The 13,159-nt window shown below is 33.8% G+C and overlaps 11 non-coding genes across 11 annotated transcripts; 5 read left to right on the top strand and 6 right to left on the bottom strand.

Moving 5' to 3' along the window:
* Positions 1–231: 231 nt before the first annotated feature.
* Positions 232–303, bottom strand: TRNAQ-UUG (transfer RNA glutamine (anticodon UUG)). Its single transcript has one exon. It is a non-coding gene; the product is annotated as a tRNA-Gln (tRNA).
* Positions 304–1,851: 1,548 nt separating this feature from the next.
* TRNAQ-CUG (transfer RNA glutamine (anticodon CUG)) lies at positions 1,852–1,923 on the top strand. Its single transcript has one exon. It is a non-coding gene; the product is annotated as a tRNA-Gln (tRNA).
* An 825-nt stretch (positions 1,924–2,748) lies between these two features.
* Positions 2,749–2,820, bottom strand: TRNAQ-UUG (transfer RNA glutamine (anticodon UUG)). Its single transcript has one exon. It is a non-coding gene; the product is annotated as a tRNA-Gln (tRNA).
* Positions 2,821–4,368: 1,548 nt separating this feature from the next.
* TRNAQ-CUG (transfer RNA glutamine (anticodon CUG)) lies at positions 4,369–4,440 on the top strand. The gene has a single exon. It is a non-coding gene; the product is annotated as a tRNA-Gln (tRNA).
* Positions 4,441–5,265: 825 nt separating this feature from the next.
* Positions 5,266–5,337, bottom strand: TRNAQ-UUG (transfer RNA glutamine (anticodon UUG)). Its single transcript has one exon. It is a non-coding gene; the product is annotated as a tRNA-Gln (tRNA).
* Positions 5,338–6,885: 1,548 nt separating this feature from the next.
* Positions 6,886–6,957, top strand: TRNAQ-CUG (transfer RNA glutamine (anticodon CUG)). The gene has a single exon. It is a non-coding gene; the product is annotated as a tRNA-Gln (tRNA).
* Positions 6,958–7,782: 825 nt separating this feature from the next.
* On the bottom strand, positions 7,783–7,854 carry TRNAQ-UUG (transfer RNA glutamine (anticodon UUG)). The gene has a single exon. It is a non-coding gene; the product is annotated as a tRNA-Gln (tRNA).
* Positions 7,855–9,402: 1,548 nt separating this feature from the next.
* TRNAQ-CUG (transfer RNA glutamine (anticodon CUG)) lies at positions 9,403–9,474 on the top strand. Its single transcript has one exon. It is a non-coding gene; the product is annotated as a tRNA-Gln (tRNA).
* Positions 9,475–10,299: 825 nt separating this feature from the next.
* On the bottom strand, positions 10,300–10,371 carry TRNAQ-UUG (transfer RNA glutamine (anticodon UUG)). The gene has a single exon. It is a non-coding gene; the product is annotated as a tRNA-Gln (tRNA).
* A 1,548-nt stretch (positions 10,372–11,919) lies between these two features.
* TRNAQ-CUG (transfer RNA glutamine (anticodon CUG)) lies at positions 11,920–11,991 on the top strand. The gene has a single exon. It is a non-coding gene; the product is annotated as a tRNA-Gln (tRNA).
* An 825-nt stretch (positions 11,992–12,816) lies between these two features.
* Positions 12,817–12,888, bottom strand: TRNAQ-UUG (transfer RNA glutamine (anticodon UUG)). Its single transcript has one exon. It is a non-coding gene; the product is annotated as a tRNA-Gln (tRNA).
* Positions 12,889–13,159: the final 271 nt, after the last annotated feature.

Below are 13,159 nucleotides of genomic sequence, written 5' to 3'. Positions count from 1 at the left end.
GGTCGTGCATCAAGCCCCTGTGATGAGTTTGAGAAACCAGAGTGAGTTTGTAAAATCTCTCATTATTTTGAGCCATTTAGTTTCCAGGTATTGTAAAAATTCTATTATTTGCTCACATCTAGTAAACTTTTAGAGTATAATCAATAAATTAATTTTTCACCCTACCGGTATTAGATATGTGATATTAATGAATACACTTGAAAGAAAATGATTTGGTCAAGAGTCATAAAATGGTCCCACCGAGATTTGAACTCGGATCATTGGATTCAAAGTCCAAAGTGCTAACCATTACACCATGGAACCTCCCATGTGAAAGGAGTGCAAACTGCTGCAGCAATGTGGAAATGTCAAAGTTTTTAACATTCTACTGTCAAAGAGAAACTGAATTGGATTGCTTTCCTATTCTGGTAAACTTTTGCATATTGAACTATGTTGGGGAAGGATGTTGCCCAAAAGACTCACATAACGTTATAACTCTGTTGAACAGTGGTTTTTATGTGAGATAATATTTTTCAATGAAAGATAAGTTGCCCCCTGAGGCAAATCTCTTCTGTCAAAATGGAAAGCTCACCCTGGTACGGGAGGGTGGATGGTGTCGTGGTTAGCACTCTGGACTCTGAAAACAGGGATCTGAGTACAAATTTCAGTGGGACTTATCTGAACATTACAATTTTCTTTTCCATTCAGTTCTTAGAAGTTTTATTTGGAACAATATCACATTTACTTATAAACATGTAAAAATCAACCTGTACATATGTATCTCTGTATATATAGCTATATGTCTCTGTATATTTATAGGAACATATAAACATATAGATTATAAAAATAAATATAATTAGTGGAGGTGAAAATCATGAACAGTTGTTGCCTCTCAGCATTTGAAACATGAGTTTCTACTTCTTTCTCTTTTATATGTCCTGAAATTGAGATAGTCACTTTTTACTCATTATTGATCCAACAATACAGTTGATGTATACAAAGCATATCATATGATTTGTGAATAAAGTTCAAAAATGACAATTTGATCAGTACCTGTCATGCCTCCGACCAAAAGCTTATATTTTACGATTGGAGATCAACTGTTGTAAATCAGCATGAAAAACATTTTCTTTTCACGATTTCCATACTAATATAAAACAACATTTTTACTAGCTGAATGAGATCATCATTTGGGTTCCTCTATGTTTGATTGAAGAAAACTTCTCATTCAAAATGTTCTATTTTCGCCTTATCAATAGCGGGAAAGCTTAAAAAAGTGAGGCTGTGAATCACCCGTCTGAAATGCGTTTGAGAAAATCAGGATATGATTTTATAATGGCTAACTACTTTGTGAAGAAATTTGATGTCAAAGTATTGTAAAGTTTGTATTGATGTAAGTTGTTCAAGCTGATGGACATTTTGAAAGCATTCAATAATTGACTCTTTCAACCTACTGGTGTTGGATTTGAGCTATCAATGAACAAAGATGAAGAAATGGAAAAGCTCAAGAGTAATAAAAAAAGTCCCTCCAAGGTTTCAAATCGGATCATTGGATGCAAAGTCCAAATTGCCAACCATTGCTCTATCGAGCCACCCATGCAGGAGACAGAGACATTGCTTCAGTAGTCTGGAAATGTAGACTGTTTTATTATGCTACAGGCAAAGATGAACATTGTGATATAACTTTTATATTCAGATAAACATTTGAATATTTAACACTTTTATAGAGAATATAGCTGAAAAGAATCAAATCACATTAAATCTCTATCCACTATGACCATTCAAATGAGATATCTTTTTATCAATATAAGAGAAGGACATCACTGATGCGCTCTCTTTTGTCTCAATGGAAAAGGCACTCTTGTGTGAGAGGGTTCCATGGTGTAATGGTTAGCACTCTGGACTCTGAATCCAGCGATCCGAGTTCAAATCTCGGTGGGACCTACTACAATTATGAGATTCACTGTTTAACTCATTTTTTAGAATTTGGTCTAGAAAAAACCTAATATCAATGTTTTATACTGATGCGTATGAACGCATAAGTATGTATAGATGCATACATAGCTTTATCCATCTAGATAGCTGCTAGACAATATGAACATATCAATTATTCATAAACATAAATATTGAAGCTGAACCTAGAAACTGTTCTTTCACATCCACATTGTAAACATGAGTTTATTTTCCTTTCTCATCTATATGGCCAGTAATGAGATAGTTCATTTTTGCTGATTTCTTAGCTGACAACATGCTGGACTTACACAGTGCATTTCATTGTGAATTTCTTTGAAAGTGAATTTCAGATTCACACCTTTGACATGTCTTTCAAAAGATTCAACTTTATTGGTTGTGGATTTACTGTTGAAAATCAGTGTGTAAAATCTTTGTACGTCTGAATTTCAAGATTATTATTCAAACTGCACATCTTCGGTCCCCGTAATACAAAGTTTGACTCCTCAAGTTTTGTTTTAATGAATGCTTTGCAATTAAAAAGTTCCTTGTTCCCCTTATCAATAACAGTAAGATTTTAAAAAGTAAGGTCGTGCATCAAGCCCCTGTGATGAGTTTGAGAAACCAGAGTGAGTTTGTAAAATCTCTCATTATTTTGAGCCATTTAGTTTCCAGGTATTGTAAAAATTCTATTATTTGCTCACATCTAGTAAACTTTTAGAGTATAATCAATAAATTAATTTTTCACCCTACCGGTATTAGATATGTGATATTAATGAATACACTTGAAAGAAAATGATTTGGTCAAGAGTCATAAAATGGTCCCACCGAGATTTGAACTCGGATCATTGGATTCAAAGTCCAAAGTGCTAACCATTACACCATGGAACCTCCCATGTGAAAGGAGTGCAAACTGCTGCAGCAATGTGGAAATGTCAAAGTTTTTAACATTCTACTGTCAAAGAGAAACTGAATTGGATTGCTTTCCTATTCTGGTAAACTTTTGCATATTGAACTATGTTGGGGAAGGATGTTGCCCAAAAGACTCACATAACGTTATAACTCTGTTGAACAGTGGTTTTTATGTGAGATAATATTTTTCAATGAAAGATAAGTTGCCCCCTGAGGCAAATCTCTTCTGTCAAAATGGAAAGCTCACCCTGGTACGGGAGGGTGGATGGTGTCGTGGTTAGCACTCTGGACTCTGAAAACAGGGATCTGAGTACAAATTTCAGTGGGACTTATCTGAACATTACAATTTTCTTTTCCATTCAGTTCTTAGAAGTTTTATTTGGAACAATATCACATTTACTTATAAACATGTAAAAATCAACCTGTACATATGTATCTCTGTATATATAGCTATATGTCTCTGTATATTTATAGGAACATATAAACATATAGATTATAAAAATAAATATAATTAGTGGAGGTGAAAATCATGAACAGTTGTTGCCTCTCAGCATTTGAAACATGAGTTTCTACTTCTTTCTCTTTTATATGTCCTGAAATTGAGATAGTCACTTTTTACTCATTATTGATCCAACAATACAGTTGATGTATACAAAGCATATCATATGATTTGTGAATAAAGTTCAAAAATGACAATTTGATCAGTACCTGTCATGCCTCCGACCAAAAGCTTATATTTTACGATTGGAGATCAACTGTTGTAAATCAGCATGAAAAACATTTTCTTTTCACGATTTCCATACTAATATAAAACAACATTTTTACTAGCTGAATGAGATCATCATTTGGGTTCCTCTATGTTTGATTGAAGAAAACTTCTCATTCAAAATGTTCTATTTTCGCCTTATCAATAGCGGGAAAGCTTAAAAAAGTGAGGCTGTGAATCACCCGTCTGAAATGCGTTTGAGAAAATCAGGATATGATTTTATAATGGCTAACTACTTTGTGAAGAAATTTGATGTCAAAGTATTGTAAAGTTTGTATTGATGTAAGTTGTTCAAGCTGATGGACATTTTGAAAGCATTCAATAATTGACTCTTTCAACCTACTGGTGTTGGATTTGAGCTATCAATGAACAAAGATGAAGAAATGGAAAAGCTCAAGAGTAATAAAAAAAGTCCCTCCAAGGTTTCAAATCGGATCATTGGATGCAAAGTCCAAATTGCCAACCATTGCTCTATCGAGCCACCCTTGCAGGAGACAGAGACATTGCTTCAGTAGTCTGGAAATGTAGACTGTTTTATTATGCTACAGGCAAAGATGAACATTGTGATATAACTTTTATATTCAGATAAACATTTGAATATTTAACACTTTTATAGAGAATATAGCTGAAAAGAATCAAATCACATTAAATCTCTATCCACTATGACCATTCAAATGAGATATCTTTTTATCAATATAAGAGAAGGACATCACTGATGCGCTCTCTTTTGTCTCAATGGAAAAGGCACTTTTGTGTGAGAGGGTTCCATGGTGTAATGGTTAGCACTCTGGACTCTGAATCCAGCGATCCGAGTTCAAATCTCGGTGGGACCTACTACAATTATGAGATTCACTGTTTAACTCATTTTTTAGAATTTGGTCTAGAAAAAACCTAATATCAATGTTTTATACTGATGCGTATGAACGCATAAGTATGTATAGATGCATACATAGCTTTATCCATCTAGATAGCTGCTAGACAATATGAACATATCAATTATTCATAAACATAAATATTGAAGCTGAACCTAGAAACTGTTCTTTCACATCCACATTGTAAACATGAGTTTATTTTCCTTTCTCATCTATATGGCCAGTAATGAGATAGTTCATTTTTGCTGATTTCTTAGCTGACAACATGCTGGACTTACACAGTGCATTTCATTGTGAATTTCTTTGAAAGTGAATTTCAGATTCACACCTTTGACATGTCTTTCAAAAGATTCAACTTTATTGGTTGTGGATTTACTGTTGAAAATCAGTGTGTAAAATCTTTGTACGTCTGAATTTCAAGATTATTATTCAAACTGCACATCTTCGGTCCCCGTAATACAAAGTTTGACTCCTCAAGTTTTGTTTTAATGAATGCTTTGCAATTAAAAAGTTCCTTGTTCCCCTTATCAATAACAGTAAGATTTTAAAAAGTAATGTCGTGCATCAAGCCCCTGTGATGAGTTTGAGAAACCAGAGTGAGTTTGTAAAATCTCTCATTATTTTGAGCCATTTAGTTTCCAGGTATTGTAAAAATTCTATTATTTGCTCACATCTAGTAAACTTTTAGAGTATAATCAATAAATTAATTTTTCACCCTACCGGTATTAGATATGTGATATTAATGAATACACTTGAAAGAAAATGATTTGGTCAAGAGTCATAAAATGGTCCCACCGAGATTTGAACTCGGACCATTGGATTCAAAGTCCAAAGTGCTAACCATTACACCATGGAACCTCCCATGTGAAAGGAGTGCAAACTGCTGCAGCAATGTGGAAATGTCAAAGTTTTTAACATTCTACTGTCAAAGAGAAACTGAATTGGATTGCTTTCCTATTCTGGTAAACTTTTGCATATTGAACTATGTTGGGGAAGGATGTTGCCCAAAAGACTCACATAACGTTATAACTCTGTTGAACAGTGGTTTTTATGTGAGATAATATTTTTCAATGAAAGATAAGTTGCCCCCTGAGGCAAATCTCTTCTGTCAAAATGGAAAGCTCACCCTGGTACGGGAGGGTGGATGGTGTCGTGGTTAGCACTCTGGACTCTGAAAACAGGGATCTGAGTACAAATTTCAGTGGGACTTATCTGAACATTACAATTTTCTTTTCCATTCAGTTCTTAGAAGTTTTATTTGGAACAATATCACATTTACTTATAAACATGTAAAAATCAACCTGTACATATGTATCTCTGTATATATAGCTATATGTCTCTGTATATTTATAGGAACATATAAACATATAGATTATAAAAATAAATATAATTAGTGGAGGTGAAAATCATGAACAGTTGTTGCCTCTCAGCATTTGAAACATGAGTTTCTACTTCTTTCTCTTTTATATGTCCTGAAATTGAGATAGTCACTTTTTACTCATTATTGATCCAACAATACAGTTGATGTATACAAAGCATATCATATGATTTGTGAATAAAGTTCAAAAATGAGAATTTGATCAGTACCTGTCATGCCTCCGACCAAAAGCTTATATTTTACGATTGGAGATCAACTGTTGTAAATCAGCATGAAAAACATTTTCTTTTCACGATTTCCATACTAATATAAAACAACATTTTTACTAGCTGAATGAGATCATCATTTGGGTTCCTCTATGTTTGATTGAAGAAAACTTCTCATTCAAAATGTTCTATTTTCGCCTTATCAATAGCGGGAAAGCTTAAAAAAGTGAGGCTGTGAATCACCCGTCTGAAATGCGTTTGAGAAAATCAGGATATGATTTTATAATGGCTAACTACTTTGTGAAGAAATTTGATGTCAAAGTATTGTAAAGTTTGTATTGATGTAAGTTGTTCAAGCTGATGGACATTTTGAAAGCATTCAATAATTGACTCTTTCAACCTACTGGTGTTGGATTTGAGCTATCAATGAACAAAGATGAAGAAATGGAAAAGCTCAAGAGTAATAAAAAAAGTCCCTCCAAGGTTTCAAATCGGATCATTGGATGCAAAGTCCAAATTGCCAACCATTGCTCTATCGAGCCACCCATGCAGGAGACAGAGACATTGCTTCAGTAGTCTGGAAATGTAGACTGTTTTATTATGCTACAGGCAAAGATGAACATTGTGATATAACTTTTATATTCAGATAAACATTTGAATATTTAACACTTTTATAGAGAATATAGCTGAAAAGAATCAAATCACATTAAATCTCTATCCACTATGACCATTCAAATGAGATATCTTTTTATCAATATAAGAGAAGGACATCACTGATGCGCTCTCTTTTGTCTCAATGGAAAAGGCACTCTTGTGTGAGAGGGTTCCATGGTGTAATGGTTAGCACTCTGGACTCTGAATCCAGGGATCCGAGTTCAAATCTCGGTGGGACCTACTACAATTATGAGATTCACTGTTTAACTCATTTTTTAGAATTTGGTCTAGAAAAAACCTAATATCAATGTTTTATACTGATGCGTATGAACGCATAAGTATGTATAGATGCATACATAGCTTTATCCATCTAGATAGCTGCTAGACAATATGAACATATCAATTATTCATAAACATAAATATTGAAGCTGAACCTAGAAACTGTTCTTTCACATCCACATTGTAAACATGAGTTTATTTTCCTTTCTCATCTATATGGCCAGTAATGAGATAGTTCATTTTTGCTGATTTCTTAGCTGACAACATGCTGGACTTACACAGTGCATTTCATTGTGAATTTCTTTGAAAGTGAATTTCAGATTCACACCTTTGACATGTCTTTCAAAAGATTCAACTTTATTGGTTGTGGATTTACTGTTGAAAATCAGTGTGTAAAATCTTTGTACGTCTGAATTTCAAGATTATTATTCAAACTGCACATCTTCGGTCCCCGTAATACAAAGTTTGACTCCTCAAGTTTTGTTTTAATGAATGCTTTGCAATTAAAAAGTTCCTTGTTCCCCTTATCAATAACAGTAAGATTTTAAAAAGTAATGTCGTGCATCAAGCCCCTGTGATGAGTTTGAGAAACCAGAGTGAGTTTGTAAAATCTCTCATTATTTTGAGCCATTTAGTTTCCAGGTATTGTAAAAATTCTATTATTTGCTCACATCTAGTAAACTTTTAGAGTATAATCAATAAATTAATTTTTCACCCTACCGGTATTAGATATGTGATATTAATGAATACACTTGAAAGAAAATGATTTGGTCAAGAGTCATAAAATGGTCCCACCGAGATTTGAACTCGGATCATTGGATTCAAAGTCCAAAGTGCTAACCATTACACCATGGAACCTCCCATGTGAAAGGAGTGCAAACTGCTGCAGCAATGTGGAAATGTCAAAGTTTTTAACATTCTACTGTCAAAGAGAAACTGAATTGGATTGCTTTCCTATTCTGGTAAACTTTTGCATATTGAACTATGTTGGGGAAGGATGTTGCCCAAAAGACTCACATAACGTTATAACTCTGTTGAACAGTGGTTTTTATGTGAGATAATATTTTTCAATGAAAGATAAGTTGCCCCCTGAGGCAAATCTCTTCTGTCAAAATGGAAAGCTCACCCTGGTACGGGAGGGTGGATGGTGTCGTGGTTAGCACTCTGGACTCTGAAAACAGGGATCTGAGTACAAATTTCAGTGGGACTTATCTGAACATTACAATTTTCTTTTCCATTCAGTTCTTAGAAGTTTTATTTGGAACAATATCACATTTACTTATAAACATGTAAAAATCAACCTGTACATATGTATCTCTGTATATATAGCTATATGTCTCTGTATATTTATAGGAACATATAAACATATAGATTATAAAAATAAATATAATTAGTGGAGGTGAAAATCATGAACAGTTGTTGCCTCTCAGCATTTGAAACATGAGTTTCTACTTCTTTCTCTTTTATATGTCCTGAAATTGAGATAGTCACTTTTTACTCATTATTGATCCAACAATACAGTTGATGTATACAAAGCATATCATATGATTTGTGAATAAAGTTCAAAAATGAGAATTTGATCAGTACCTGTCATGCCTCCGACCAAAAGCTTATATTTTACGATTGGAGATCAACTGTTGTAAATCAGCATGAAAAACATTTTCTTTTCACGATTTCCATACTAATATAAAACAACATTTTTACTAGCTGAATGAGATCATCATTTGGGTTCCTCTATGTTTGATTGAAGAAAACTTCTCATTCAAAATGTTCTATTTTCGCCTTATCAATAGCGGGAAAGCTTAAAAAAGTGAGGCTGTGAATCACCCGTCTGAAATGCGTTTGAGAAAATCAGGATATGATTTTATAATGGCTAACTACTTTGTGAAGAAATTTGATGTCAAAGTATTGTAAAGTTTGTATTGATGTAAGTTGTTCAAGCTGATGGACATTTTGAAAGCATTCAATAATTGACTCTTTCAACCTACTGGTGTTGGATTTGAGCTATCAATGAACAAAGATGAAGAAATGGAAAAGCTCAAGAGTAATAAAAAAAGTCCCTCCAAGGTTTCAAATCGGATCAGTGGATGCAAAGTCCAAATTGCCAACCATTGCTCTATCGAGCCACCCATGCAGGAGACAGAGACATTGCTTCAGTAGTCTGGAAATGTAGACTGTTTTATTATGCTACAGGCAAAGATGAACATTGTGATATAACTTTTATATTCAGATAAACATTTGAATATTTAACACTTTTATAGAGAATATAGCTGAAAAGAATCAAATCACATTAAATCTCTATCCACTATGACCATTCAAATGAGATATCTTTTTATCAATATAAGAGAAGGACATCACTGATGCGCTCTCTTTTGTCTCAATGGAAAAGGCACTCTTGTGTGAGAGGGTTCCATGGTGTAATGGTTAGCACTCTGGACTCTGAATCCAGCGATCCGAGTTCAAATCTCGGTGGGACCTACTACAATTATGAGATTCACTGTTTAACTCATTTTTTAGAATTTGGTCTAGAAAAAACCTAATATCAATGTTTTATACTGATGCGTATGAACGCATAAGTATGTATAGATGCATACATAGCTTTATCCATCTAGATAGCTGCTAGACAATATGAACATATCAATTATTCATAAACATAAATATTGAAGCTGAACCTAGAAACTGTTCTTTCACATCCACATTGTAAACATGAGTTTATTTTCCTTTCTCATCTATATGGCCAGTAATGAGATAGTTCATTTTTGCTGATTTCTTAGCTGACAACATGCTGGACTTACACAGTGCATTTCATTGTGAATTTCTTTGAAAGTGAATTTCAGATTCACACCTTTGACATGTCTTTCAAAAGATTCAACTTTATTGGTTGTGGATTTACTGTTGAAAATCAGTGTGTAAAATCTTTGTACGTCTGAATTTCAAGATTATTATTCAAACTGCACATCTTCGGTCCCCGTAATACAAAGTTTGACTCCTCAAGTTTTGTTTTAATGAATGCTTTGCAATTAAAAAGTTCCTTGTTCCCCTTATCAATAACAGTAAGATTTTAAAAAGTAATGTCGTGCATCAAGCCCCTGTGATGAGTTTGAGAAACCAGAGTGAGTTTGTAAAATCTCTCATTATTTTGAGCCATTTAGTTTCCAGGTATTGTAAAAATTCTATTATTTGCTCACATCTAGTAAACTTTTAGAGTATAATCAATAAATTAATTTTTCACCCTACCGGTATTAGATATGTGATATTAATGAATACACTTGAAAGAAAATGATTTGGTCAAGAGTCATAAAATGGTCCCACCGAGATTTGAACTCGGATCATTGGATTCAAAGTCCAAAGTGCTAACCATTACACCATGGAACCTCCCATGTGAAAGGAGTGCAAACTGCTGCAGCAATGTGGAAATGTCAAAGTTTTTAACATTCTACTGTCAAAGAGAAACTGAATTGGATTGCTTTCCTATTCTGGTAAACTTTTGCATATTGAACTATGTTGGGGAAGGATGTTGCCCAAAAGACTCACATAACGTTATAACTCTGTTGAACAGTGGTTTTTATGTGAGATAATATTTTTCAATGAAAGATAAGTTGCCCCCTGAGGCAAATCTCTTCTGTCAAAATGGAAAGCTCACCCTGGTACGGGAGGGTGGATGGTGTCGTGGTTAGCACTCTGGACTCTGAAAACAGGGATCTGAGTACAAATTTCAGTGGGACTTATCTGAACAGTACAATTTTCTTTTCCATTCAGTTCTTAGAAGTTTTATTTGGAACAATATCACATTTACTTATAAACATGTAAAAATCAACCTGTACATATGTATCTCTGTATATATAGCTATATGTCTCTGTATATTTATAGGAACATATAAACATATAGATTATAAAAATAAATATAATTAGTGGAGGTGAAAATCATGAACAGTTGTTGCCTCTCAGCATTTGAAACATGAGTTTCTACTTCTTTCTCTTTTATATGTCCTGAAATTGAGATAGTCACTTTTTACTCATTATTGATCCAACAATACAGTTGATGTATACAAAGCATATCATATGATTTGTGAATAAAGTTCAAAAATGAGAATTTGATCAGTACCTGTCATGCCTCCGACCAAAAGCTTATATTTTACGATTGGAGATCAACTGTTGTAAATCAGCATGAAAAACATTTTCTTTTCACGATTTCCATACTAATATAAAACAACATTTTTACTAGCTGAATGAGATCATCATTTGGGTTCCTCTATGTTTGATTGAAGAAAACTTCTCATTCAAAATGTTCTATTTTCGCCTTATCAATAGCGGGAAAGCTTAAAAAAGTGAGGCTGTGAATCACCCGTCTGAAATGCGTTTGAGAAAATCAGGATATGATTTTATAATGGCTAACTACTTTGTGAAGAAATTTGATGTCAAAGTATTGTAAAGTTTGTATTGATGTAAGTTGTTCAAGCTGATGGACATTTTGAAAGCATTCAATAATTGACTCTTTCAACCTACTGGTGTTGGATTTGAGCTATCAATGAACAAAGATGAAGAAATGGAAAAGCTCAAGAGTAATAAAAAAAGTCCCTCCAAGGTTTCAAATCGGATCAGTGGATGCAAAGTCCAAATTGCCAACCATTGCTCTATCGAGCCACCCATGCAGGAGACAGAGACATTGCTTCAGTAGTCTGGAAATGTAGACTGTTTTATTATGCTACAGGCAAAGATGAACATTGTGATATAACTTTTATATTCAGATAAACATTTGAATATTTAACACTTTTATAGAGAATATAGCTGAAAAGAATCAAATCACATTAAATCTCTATCCACTATGACCATTCAAATGAGATATCTTTTTATCAATATAAGAGAAGGACATCACTGATGCGCTCTCTTTTGTCTCAATGGAAAAGGCACTCTTGTGTGAGAGGGTTCCATGGTGTAATGGTTAGCACTCTGGACTCTGAATCCAGCGATCCGAGTTCAAATCTCGGTGGGACCTACTACAATTATGAGATTCACTGTTTAACTCATTTTTTAGAATTTGGTCTAGAAAAAACCTAATATCAATGTTTTATACTGATGCGTATGAACGCATAAGTATGTATAGATGCATACATAGCTTTATCCATCTAGATAGCTGCTAGACAATATGAACATATCAATTATTCATAAACATAAATATTGAAGCTGAACCTAGAAACTGTTCTTTCACATCCACATTGTAAACATGAGTTTATTTTCCTTTCTCATCTATATGGCCAGTAATGAGATAGTTCATTTTTGCTGATTTCTTAGCTGACAACATGCTGGACTTACACAGTGCATTTCATTGTGAATTTCTTTGAAAGTGAATTTCAGATTCACACCTTTGACATGTCTTTCAAAAGATTCAACTTTATTGGTTGTGGATTTACTGTTGAAAATCAGTGTGTAAAATCTTTGTACGTCTGAATTTCAAGATTATTATTCAAACTGCACATCTTCGGTCCCCGTAATACAAAGTTTGACTCCTCAAGTTTTGTTTTAATGAATGCTTTGCAATTAAAAAGTTCCTTGTTCCCCTTATCAATAACAGTAAGATTTTAAAAAGTAATGTCGTGCATCAAGCCCCTGTGATGAGTTTGAGAAACCAGAGTGAGTTTGTAAAATCTCTCATTATTTTGAGCCATTTAGTTTCCAGGTATTGTAAAAATTCTATTATTTGCTCACATCTAGTAAACTTTTAGAGTATAATCAATAAATTAATTTTTCACCCTACCGGTATTAGATATGTGATATTAATGAATACACTTGAAAGAAAATGATTTGGTCAAGAGTCATAAAATGGTCCCACCGAGATTTGAACTCGGATCATTGGATTCAAAGTCCAAAGTGCTAACCATTACACCATGGAACCTCCCATGTGAAAGGAGTGCAAACTGCTGCAGCAATGTGGAAATGTCAAAGTTTTTAACATTCTACTGTCAAAGAGAAACTGAATTGGATTGCTTTCCTATTCTGGTAAACTTTTGCATATTGAACTATGTTGGGGAAGGATGTTGCCCAAAAGACTCACATAACGTTATAACTCTGTTGAACAGTGGTTTTTATGTGAGATAATATTTTTCAATGAAAGATAAGTTGCCCCCTGAGGCAAATCTCTTCTGTCAAAATGGAAAGCTCACCCT

This window comes from Triturus cristatus, chromosome 5_2 (assembly GCF_964204655.1).
Source record: "Triturus cristatus chromosome 5_2, aTriCri1.1, whole genome shotgun sequence".
NCBI classification, from domain to species: Eukaryota; Metazoa; Chordata; class Amphibia; order Caudata; family Salamandridae; genus Triturus; species Triturus cristatus.
This window is presented reverse-complemented; position numbering and strand designations above follow the sequence as displayed.